Genomic DNA, 11,394 nt, shown 5'->3' with positions numbered 1-11,394 from the left:
CTATCCAAACGCTCGCATCGGGTCTTCAGTACTCTAGAAATTAACATCAGTTTAAGCACCACATGAATGGCTTGACCTTCCATAAGGTAGCATGCCACGAGTCACATGTTCACCGACAGAGTGACGACATTCATATCGTGCCTCACCTCATTAGATGAGGCACGATATGAAGTATTTTTTAGGCGCGTTTGCTATAAAACAGAGTTTTGAATAAAAGAAACTACGCCTCCAGATTTTTAAATACTACGTCTGAGGATTGTTGAGAAAATTAAGAGTTGACGGCATCTCTTTCTTCTTATCGTATATTGAAGGAGGAAACTAATAATATCAGTAATAAATTCCCCCGAATACGTGCTCATTGAAGTCTTTCAGTCGGGCATTTTTGAGTGAAAAGACCCGAAGTAATGATACGTCCAAGTATCGCTCCTTAAGGCAAAGTGCAGCAGCTAAATTTTCTTATCAGCGGGAACACTTTGGAAATTAGGTTGTTAGGCTGCCTCTCGTAATGCCCTAATTAAATTTGATAACACGCAATCGCGGTTGATCTAAGGAATTTTACGATGAATAAAGTGTTACTGCATCAAGTCAAATGTACCGGGGCTTCATGGCACACCGAATATTCTACATATCAAAAACAAAATTAGCATTATTTACACAACTTTACTTGGTCCAGTAACGCCTAAGAGTTTTGGCGAATTGTATGTCAAACAAAGTCAGTTACATTACACTGATGTTCCTACATCTATCAATTTCTATGGTATTGAGTGTCAAACAATTATGTCTCTGCGTTGAAGCGATAACTTGTGTTTAATCCTATAGTTGATGCTCAATCATTAGTGTTAGTACTTTACAAGGCTAAAAACAAAACCTTGAATAGAAGTCTACCAAAAAAAAAGAATGCCGCATAAACAAATTTTAGACGGAACACTGTCATCAGCGCTAAATAGGAAATCAATGAGAATACAACACTCGACACAAACACACTCGCGCGCACAGCAGAGAAAAATAGCATCGATGTTTTACTCGAAGCATTGTCGAACTGAAAAATATCGCAATTTCCAGTCGCCACTTCTGTCCCAGGGACGGCGACCAAGCGAAAAATTGCCCCAAAGCTCGGCGAACAAAAAATCGATGCTCGCGAACGTGAGACGAGATACGTTCCCACGCGCCAAATGCTGACGGGTAATCCATCAGGGACGTTTTGTTCTGGTTTCAAAAGTCAGACCCTTCGCTTCCGAAGTAGATAACTGCACGGCGCCTCCTTCCGATGCTTCGCTGTGCAGCTTAAACGCGGCTTCGTGGAAACGTGTCAAAGCAAGAGGCTTGCTCATCTCGAATTTCCAGGTTGCACCAACCCGGCTAAGAATCGGAAGCCTTTCAAGAAAGCGCCCATTGTATTCGAATTGCTTTCTCTTGATGTCTGACATAGAGGTCAGATGATATTACCGGGGAAAAAATCGAAAAACGTTAATCTAAATAAGAAAATTTAGCATGACACATAAATAGAAGTAGAAACTAAACTGGGACATTTTCTTCAGCAGAAAATTTAATAACATAATATGACACAAAATAATATAATATAATATAAAATAGTATAATATCTTATGAAATGCTATAAAATAAAATTTTTATTCCATGTGTCCAAACCTAAACTACCTAATCTAAATTAGTATCATAAACAGTAACGAAATTTCCACAAATACAACCAAGATCACAACTGCCACTAACATGTGTTTTAGCAGAAATATAATCAGATCGATTTTTATTTTTTGTGGCTGTTTTAAGGTTGATTACGATCGAACGAAATTCGGCTCGTGAAGTGTGCTCGCGTTCAATCCGTGAGTTTACGTGCGGCCGAGAAGACAGACACGGGACCATTACAATTTCAGCGGTAACCTCAGCAAGCTTTTGTGAAGGTGGGAAATCAATAAATATTCTTTAGTGAGTTTCTTGGACCTCACAGCGCTCACGGTGGTAGGCTAAGCGGAGCTCAAGCGTAATGTTTTTTTACATATTTGTTATGCCTGTCAAGCTGCCGTGTGCGCGCCTGTTTTGTTTACATTCTGCTTCAGCAGAAAGGTCACTCACTTCGACCGCCAAACGGCTCTGCGAAGAGCCCGCACAGCTACGGCTCGATACACGTCGCTCGACGTCACGTCAGACTTCCACCAGTCCACCGCAACGTCGTCGTTTCAGATCTGCGAAAAGCAACAGTACATGCTGTCATTACCACATTTTGAGGACCCATGACGTGGTGGTAATGACAACTTTTGAAACTATTTTAATCGCTTCATTTTGTTCCCGGAACGCACGAATGCCAAGGTGGTTGACCTGATGCTACAAAAATGGCAGTTTCGAGATACCAAACTCACATTTTGTTGAGTTGTTGATAAGATCGTATTCCCTTAGCCGAGCAGAAGGTCCTTACTAGGGAGGACATATATGTAGGAAGAGCAGGACAAAACAACAAGAAAGGGATAAAAAGCAACACGAGCCAGCACTTCAATTTGTCTAACCATCAAGACACCAGCTCTTCATCTCTAAGTTAGAATCTCTCCTTGAATATCAAGTATAATGTATTTTTCGTTGGGGTGCTTTCTGACTGAAATAAGCTACGAACAAAACTATAAAAATTTAAGTTTAGCCTATCGCCTGTCTTGCTTGACCAGCCAAATTATGACGTTACATGCTGTGAAATTACCGTGTGGACTGGACTGTATGACGTGAACATTCGGCGTACAAGTCAAAAATTTTCGCCCGGTGGCACGTTCATTTTCCGCACGGCGCAACAGTCACTGTTCCAAAGCCGCGCGCAAAGCTAACGAAGCCGGGCGTATTTCGTTGTAATTTTGCAGCGTACTTGATTTATATAGTTGAATTTTAGAATTCAACATATTATCCTCTCGATGATCTCTCTCAACCTAAGCTCTTAGCTACAAGCGCTTGTAGCTACAATTGGTTACAGTCTCAATAAAAAAACAAAAAACGGAATAAATAATTAGTGCAAAGAGTAATTAATTTCTTGTATTGAGTTCCGTCCGATTCTGGTGTTATTGCCTTAGGCGTTTTCTGTGGCGGACTTCAGGTAGAAAGTGTTCCGGTGAACATATTTTTATACCGAATGTTCTTTGTCGATTCAGGTGGGTGTTCAGATTTCAAAGCAGCACAAAAATGAAGCCGGGATAAAGGTGAAGACGCGAAGGTCGATACTGATTGGTTGATGGTGGATGTCGCGTGATTAATGAGGCAGGCGAGCGGAAATGAAACGTCGGAAAAGTTACGTAAACCATGAAGTGTAACACTGCGACAGCTGAGGTGTGACGTCGGTGCCGCTAGGGCGTCATTTCGGAGCAGATGGGTGGGCTGAATGAACGGTAAAGGTGTGAGCGCGCATCGCAGAGTCCGCATTGACATTTTGCATTAAATTGAGTAACACACCGAAAAAAAATATCCATAGCGTTTTGGAACAAATGAGGGTGTATTATGTAGAAAGCTATTCGTCAACCTGTTACTCAATTTCGTTCGACACAAACTAGGACTGAATTGCGGTAATTGAAGAACACTGAAAATCACGCTCTCAAGTTTGAAATCCTGAATACAACGAAACTGAATGTGTTTGAAAGAACCATTCCCTGTCGTTGGTGTGGTGGCCTGAAAGTTTCATGTAGTGCTATGGTACACGAACTAACACCGCCTTGGACCACTCAAGAAAACTTCCAAAATCGCGCACTCATGTTTCAAGCGTTGAAGCTATACCGAAATTCAAGCCCCTGGTTCCGCCGGCTTAACAACTACCCAGCTTTATTGGTTTTATCGTCCGAGAACATTTCTGGCATAATTAGCGACAACACCATGTTTTTATTGTTTTCAATATCAGCAGACTCATGTTCATGTTTCTACGTGCCATCATGGTGTCACGGAATGCCCCAATCTAACAAGACATCACACTGTCTTCTGACGTCATAACATCACGCGACACACGATGTCACTTGTCGTCATCAAGTCGCTTGGCGTAACTGTGCAACCTGGCTTTACATGACACTGTGATGTAATGGTGTCAGCTGACGCCAGGCAACAGGTGACGGGAAGCGTTGCCTGACGTAAGAGTCGGGTCGAGGGGCATTACGTCAGTGTGGAATATTTTGGCGGAGTGCCGTAAATGTTCCGCGTTGATATTGATCGCGGTCGACAGTGCGAAATGCGGAATGTGTCCCACTACCTCTTATCGCAATAATAATAAAAAAAGCGGACTGGCGCAACTATCTTTGTTCCAGGAATTGCTATCAAGTTGACAATGACACGTGTGAAGTTGTCTGATGAGCAGTGTGAGCGTGAGCGCCAGGCTCGTTAATGCTCCGGCTGCGATACCGGAATTTTCCACGTGTAACACAGATGCTCAGTAAGTAGCCACAGAGTCCTTTCTTTTCCCAACAGACCGGCAACATTGTGATCAATTGATTGAGGCAAAATCCTAGAAAGACTTTCGAGTTACGAGCCATTGAGAGATGTGTCAAGCGGTTTCGGTGTTTTATTTTATCCCTTCACTTCCATTTGACGGTGCCAAGCAAGATTATGGAGTGGTAAACCGCTCCGCTTTGTGTTCGATTATCACAAAGACAGATCAGCTTTTTTCGGGGAAAACAAGCACTTTCGGAGCGTTTTAAATAGTTTCTTTTTTATACAATAAAATCTACATGCTCATAATATTGTGATCTGTGTTAATCATTCTAAAATTTACGGAAACAGTCTTTTATATCTCATTTCTCATTTGGTGTCCTCATTAAAGTTTAAAAGTGGCACATTCTGGAGCAGTAGGTTTCTTTAGGCTGTGTCAGTTAATTCTGTAGTTCCATTATATGTCCAGACAAATGTGTCAGAATATCGGAAAGCAAGGTGATGACATTCAAACAAACCATGCATCCCACAAATGTGCAGGTTTGTTTGTGAGATAGATCGGTATACCTGGATAACCAAGAACTGCTCTCTGCCGAAGCCCTGGATTTTCGTGCAGTTCTGGGCCTTCGCAGACAGCATTGTTTTGGAGGTTAATTGTCCATTTAAATTTACTATCCCATTAAAAATGGTAAAAAGTGTTGTATGCTCTCAGTAATCAACTTCGAAGGCTCAGTTCAGTGCTAATCAAACGAACCTGTTCAGATTTTGTCGCAAAAAAAAATACTTCTCGCCATACGTTATCTTGCTTTTATTTATTACAATAATTTGTAGAAAATAAGTTCATCTTTGTTTACCATTAAAAAACTGATTTAATTTCGCAAACAAATGTCACGAAAGTGCTGACTTTGAAGTATATTTTCTATGTATCTGTAGAGCACTTCCATGAACCCTTTTTCATAAAGAAAACCAATTATTTACGAGATGGCGTTAAAAATTACCGAAGGGGTCACAAAATAAAATAAATGTGATATCAGACTAGTCTTTTTGCGATTTCAGAGAGGCCACATAATAATTTGCGGCAGGAGGTTCTCAAGAATATTTACCATGAATTTTTTTACCCTTTCGTGGTCAATAGACGAAGGCTGGAATTCATAGTTTTCGTTTGCAATCTTAAGTATAAAAACTGAAAGTCGAATAATCATGCCTTCGTCATGCCCGCGCGCAGATCTTGGTACCCTAACGTCACAGAGCCGACACGCAGGGTTGTATTTCTAAAAGGTGTTGAATCTGGAGAGAAAGGCCATTGAAACAAGATACACACCCCCGGCCAATCTACTAGGACGAGCGTTAAACCAGGGGCTTTTACGTATACACTACTACTCTATCCGTGCCTCGGGGCTTCAAGCCCACTTGTACGCTGCCCACTCCGTGAGTTGCCATTATTTCCTTCTACGTTATATTCCCGCTTGCGCGGCAGAGTTGTGACCAACACGGCTGCCTCGCGGTGGAATGGGAATCCAACCCCGCTTGGCATGACGTTTTTTTTTTTTTATTATTTATTTTGTTTAGAAAGCTATAACCCATTTTCCGCTGTCATCGTCTGTTCTGGTTAAGGACATTCCTCAACGTATTGCCTGTATAAAAGCAGCGATAAGACGCATCATTGGGATAGTTAACCTTCCGTAGCAGACGCAGAATGAGCTGTATCCATCTTGTTTTAGTTTGAGGCACATGTTCACCATTTAAATATTTATTCGCAGTTTTTCATTTATCAACTTCTTGTGACAGCAGTAACTGTTTCCTTGCACACCAAGCAACTTAGCCGCAAGAAGAAATCTTATAAGTGAGTCCATCTTGTCTTGAACATTGTTTCTTACCCTACAACAATATGTAAGTAAACACAGAAATGTTCTAGCAAAATTAAATCATGCTGCGTCAGCTGACTGGCATCAGGACCCGTCACTTTTGTCTCTTTTGTGTCAGCACATCGAAGTACTCGAAGGTAATAAGCTATAACAGACGTTTAGAGCAACATCGTGACACTTTCTGTATTTACAAGTCAACTCTCGGATAAATAACGCGAAAGCTTCGTAGTAACTTAAAACAACCCGTTTTTAAGTTCCGTACAAAGTCATTGCTTCGTCTTTCGAATCCATTAAAAAGAGAGCAAACGAAGTGTGACTCGCACTTAGATGGCAAAAAGTAATTTAGCGATCCCACTTATTGCTTCGATTGACGAGGAACACAGTGGCGACATATCTAACATAACTAACTTAGTGATCAGGGTTATGCGCACTTGCCCCTTAAGCAAATATTTTCACAAATGATCAGGCGAGAACACAAAGAATAACTAAAGAAACTGGAAGGTTGAATGGGCCGAACTTGTGCCCAAAAATAAAAAGGAAACAGAAGGTTACAGCGGAGCGTCGCGGGCATCAAAGTCGGCGCAACAGCAGAGTCGAACGCTGGGGTGAGACTGACTTCGGCTTGCCACACGGAGCGCCTTTTGTAGCCACGTGGGTTTCTGGAACATTCGGCCTAGAACGTTCGGCGCGTAGAACATTCAGAACTCAATCAGACCAGAATGTTCTCGAACTCATGAAAACGCCAAGTTCAAAGAATAAATAAAAGAACACTCGCTGGAATCGAACCCAGAAGTTTCGCGCGACAGTTAAGCGTGTTAACCCTTCGGCCACGCACTCTTTTTTTTCTTTATTGCCTGGTTAGACATTGAAACGCTATAACAAAAAAACAAAACACACATATATGAAAATGTCAAAAACGCGTGAACCTCTGAGAGGCCCCGCGGTTACATCTAAAAACGTTTTACATTGACCAATTCATCTAGTAAGGGTACCCAGTCGGGGGGTTCTTGCAAAGCGCGATACACTTCGCGTATATACGCGGCACTTTCAATTAAATGGTCTCCAGCGGGGCGTATCTTGACATCTGCGTTGTTCACTTCTGTCCTCGTCCTCCAGAGGCTGTGGAGGTCGAGGAGCATGAACATATCTTACGGAACCCCGCCTTCGTTCTCCAGCGGTAAAAAACGTATGCCGTATGGATCGAGGGGGAGGTCTTTGAAAGACCTAGAGATAGAGACGTACCCTCGACTGTTCCTTTTTTTCTTCTACTTTGAAACTTCCTCTTTTTCTGCCTCAGTCTCAGGCTGACATCAGAATGGTCTTTCTTAATCGTCCGCTGAAGTATGTCCCATAGAAAGACCGCGTCCCAACACTCCAGAAAAACATGTTCTATCGTTTCTTGTTTCTTACGCAACAGACAGTTAACCGACCATGGGACAAAAATACCTCTCTCCTCGAGCCATGGCCTAACAGGAAGCACACCACAATGTAATTGAAAGAAAAAGAACTTGATAGACGGCTTAACCGGAATTTTCTTCACTCTCTTTAAGACATCCTGCCCTGGTCTGTTATAATACAGGGACCTATAGAGGGGTACAGGCAAAAGAACATCTACCAAGTCTTTATACAACCTTTTACGATTAACTGAACTTAAGTACTCCATTGAAAAACGAACCTTTAGCATCCGAAAAGATAAAACTATTTCTCGCGTAAACCCACGAACACTGACACAATTTTGGTTGCTAGACGATATAATAAACTCGGGCAGATAATCCTGCAGCAGGTTCTGCAGGACTGTACGCAAAAATGCATTATTCTGATCTCGCAAGAACATAAACCGCGATACAATCTGGCGAATGAAAAGGTGGGACAATCCCAAACTTCCACTACTCATAGAGCGAAACAAATTAGTGCGGGAAGAGCGTTCCCAGCTCGACCTCCAGATATAAACCGCGAAGACCCTGTGCAGCTTCTGTACATTGAGGCGCGACATAGATAATACTTGTAAAATGTACCATATTTTAGCGATCAAAAATAAATTACAGACCGTTGCTCGCGCAAACATTGAAAAATCCCTCCCCTTCCAACCTTCCGCTTTTGCCCTAGCCAAGTCCGTTTCAACGTCCCACAGCTGCGTAGTATCTCGGTAGTGTTCGAGCGGCACACCGAGATACTTCGCCGGCAAGGTTGTCCACTGGACGTTCAGAAAAAACACCAGGCGCGGCGGACCACTTTCCGTCCCAAAACCCTGTACATTTACCCCAATTTATTACACTACCCGCTTGACTACAAAAGGAAGCCGCGACTTTGACCACTTCAAGCAAACTCTCCTGGTCAGTACAGAAGACAGCGACGTCGTCAGCATAGGAGAGGACTTTAACCTCGGTTGAATTTAACCTAAAGTCGCGGATGCATTCATTAAGAATAACCCCTAAACACAAGGGTTCTAAATAAATCGCGAACAATAACGGGGATCGAGGGCAACTTTGCCTCACTGAAGTGTAAACATTGATACTTTCGCTGACATTCTTATTGACGATAATAGATGTTGAACAATTCGCATATGCCATCGTTAACCCACCCAAAATAACGGAGCCCACGTTTGCATGTTCAAGAATACGAAAAAGCACATCGTGACCCACCTGATCGAACGCCTTTTCGAAGTTTATTTGCAACATTGCAACACGTCTCTCGAAGGCGTCGCAACACTCTAAAATGGTGCGAGCAACATGGATGTTTGTGCAAATGGACCTTCCCTTTATGCCGCAGGTCTGATGTGGCCCAACAAGACAGGTTATAACACTTTGCAAACGGGTAGCTAGGACTTTCATATAAATTTTATAATCGACATTAGTGAGGCTTATTGGTCTATATGATGAAACAGATTGAAATTTAACTGGGTCGTCTGATTTGGGGATTCGGCCACGCACGCGATCGATCGCTGATGCGCCTGGCAATATATTGGAACATAGTTCTTTGAATAAAGTGTAATATGGCAAGTTAACTTTGCAGACACCGCAAATCCCGAGCGGTAGAATATTTTGTGCCTAACAAATAATGCATATATTTATTACTCAGCGGAGTTTCAGTCATTGCAGTTTTGTCTCTGCAACATAAAAGATTGGACTTAGATTTTAGAAGAAAGATCTATTTGATCTGCCATCTGGAGAGCAAGCATGCTGCACATCCCGTTATTTTAATCGGAAGTAAGGTAGAACATTTTCTGCGTGCAATTAAGCTACTGTCCAGATAGCCCTCGTCACTTGAACGGCCTCGGCAAAGTTGTAATCGATGAAGAAGCCGCAAGGAAGCAGAGCGTCGTGGAAATCTATTTCTGCCTAATTTCTTGAGGCAAGATAATCATCGCCCCATCCAGAAACTGTTGATGGGCATCCCATTATCACCGCAATGTTTGAAATTAGTTAAGACGCCGTTCGAAAAACTCAAAAGCGTTGAATATAATATTTAAGCTCGTTTATTCAATCCCTACACTCTGTTTATTTGGTGAACAAAAATAATACACGAGAACATTTATTTAAGATATTACATGCACCATTAGCACAACAAAGAACTGTGATGTGCTTATACGTATATCGAAAAGTGCACCTAACATATGAGTAGACTGAATGATACGTGCCGTAAAACTCTGAAGATAGCTTGTTTTTTTTTTTTTATTATGAACACATTACCGGGTTCTTCTTAACCTAACTATGATGATACAGCCTTCCAGCTTCTAGCACGCAGGCCGAAATGCTAAGTCACTGGGCTTTCCACGCATGGCCGGTGTCTGATATTCGGCAAAGGATAGCGATGGCGTATGAATAGAACACGTACCAACGCCCTGTAAACAAAGATGCAACGCTCAGAAACCGATTCTTTGAATAGGCCGTTCCTCAAATGCCAGCGCAACCAGTGAGCGCTCAGGGAATTATGGGAATCTTGAGGTTGTTATAGTATTCTAGCCAAGCCAAGCCTAGCCTAACTATAGTGTACGCAAGTTGGCGAAAGGTACCCCCCATAACAAAGTGTACAGCTTTTAATTCGTACACCTGTCCAGTCAGCAAACAAAGAAAGCCGATGGCTGAGCGCCGACCTTCCGCGATTTCTTACTGTTTGTTGAGCTGTTCTGAAAGAAAAAGATGGGAGCCCAGAAAGCCTAGGGGGCAAACGTGCTACGTGTCTGGTTGCGACCACAATAGGATCGTCACTTGTCATGGCATTCATTCCCGAAAAATGGAAGATACAGAAAGGAATGCTTGCGACGTATCAAGCGTCGAATGGTCATTGGTCAGTTTTCGTGGTGGGATCCTTCAATGTATTAAAAAATATGCGGTGCACATTTTAAAGCTTCTGGTCGCATGGCGTACATGGACTACCTCACAACAATATTTACTGATCGGCTCCTCTCAGAGCGTTGATTGCAGGAGCGGGAAGGTAAGCGGACAACGTCAATGTTTCAACTGGTTTAATAACTGGCTAACAACCCCTGTCGTTTTCCTTGTTTTTTTTAATATTTGCAGCTGTAACAAGACAGGCCAAGGCGGTGGCGTATTCCCCAGCGCAGTACCAAAGCGAACAAATCATTTGCAGCAACGTTGAAATCTCGTACGTGACATCAGGATGTAACACAAATTAAAAACGATTAATCTGCTTCTGCAACACTGCACATGCTCTTTACTTTGTAAATGCCTCTGAGAAGTTTCCGCAAATCCATTATAGATTGACACTAAAGTTATGACTGATTGTGATTTATTAGTCTGTAACCCCTTCGACCGATTTTTGCAAATGTCGTCCGTAAAAAGTTTTTCTTCCCGCATGTCTTAAGCCGTTTTTAATGTAAACAAATTGTAGCCTCGTATGTTGACAGCTATAAATTAATATAATTATACGATATATTGATTAAATGTCAACGTGTCCGGTGTACAATTGAGAATCTAAAGTCGGTAACATGAGCTTTAGCAATGATTATTTGGAAAGGAGCTGGTCAATCTATATTACTTTTCTATTGTATGTCTGTTTTTGCAAGGTGGGCAGCCGATGCCTTCAGACATGATAGGGTCTGATAGTCTTAAGTTTGAGATGTCTGCACCAGGCACAAAGTATACTGCAGATCAAACTGCTTTGCTATTGTTCA

Source organism: Ixodes scapularis, unplaced genomic scaffold, assembly GCF_016920785.2.
Source record: "Ixodes scapularis isolate PalLabHiFi unplaced genomic scaffold, ASM1692078v2 PGA_scaffold5__190_contigs__length_132052651, whole genome shotgun sequence".
NCBI classification, from domain to species: Eukaryota; Metazoa; Arthropoda; class Arachnida; order Ixodida; family Ixodidae; genus Ixodes; species Ixodes scapularis.
The sequence above is the reverse complement of the archived record's forward strand: the minus strand, read 5'-3'. Positions refer to the sequence as shown.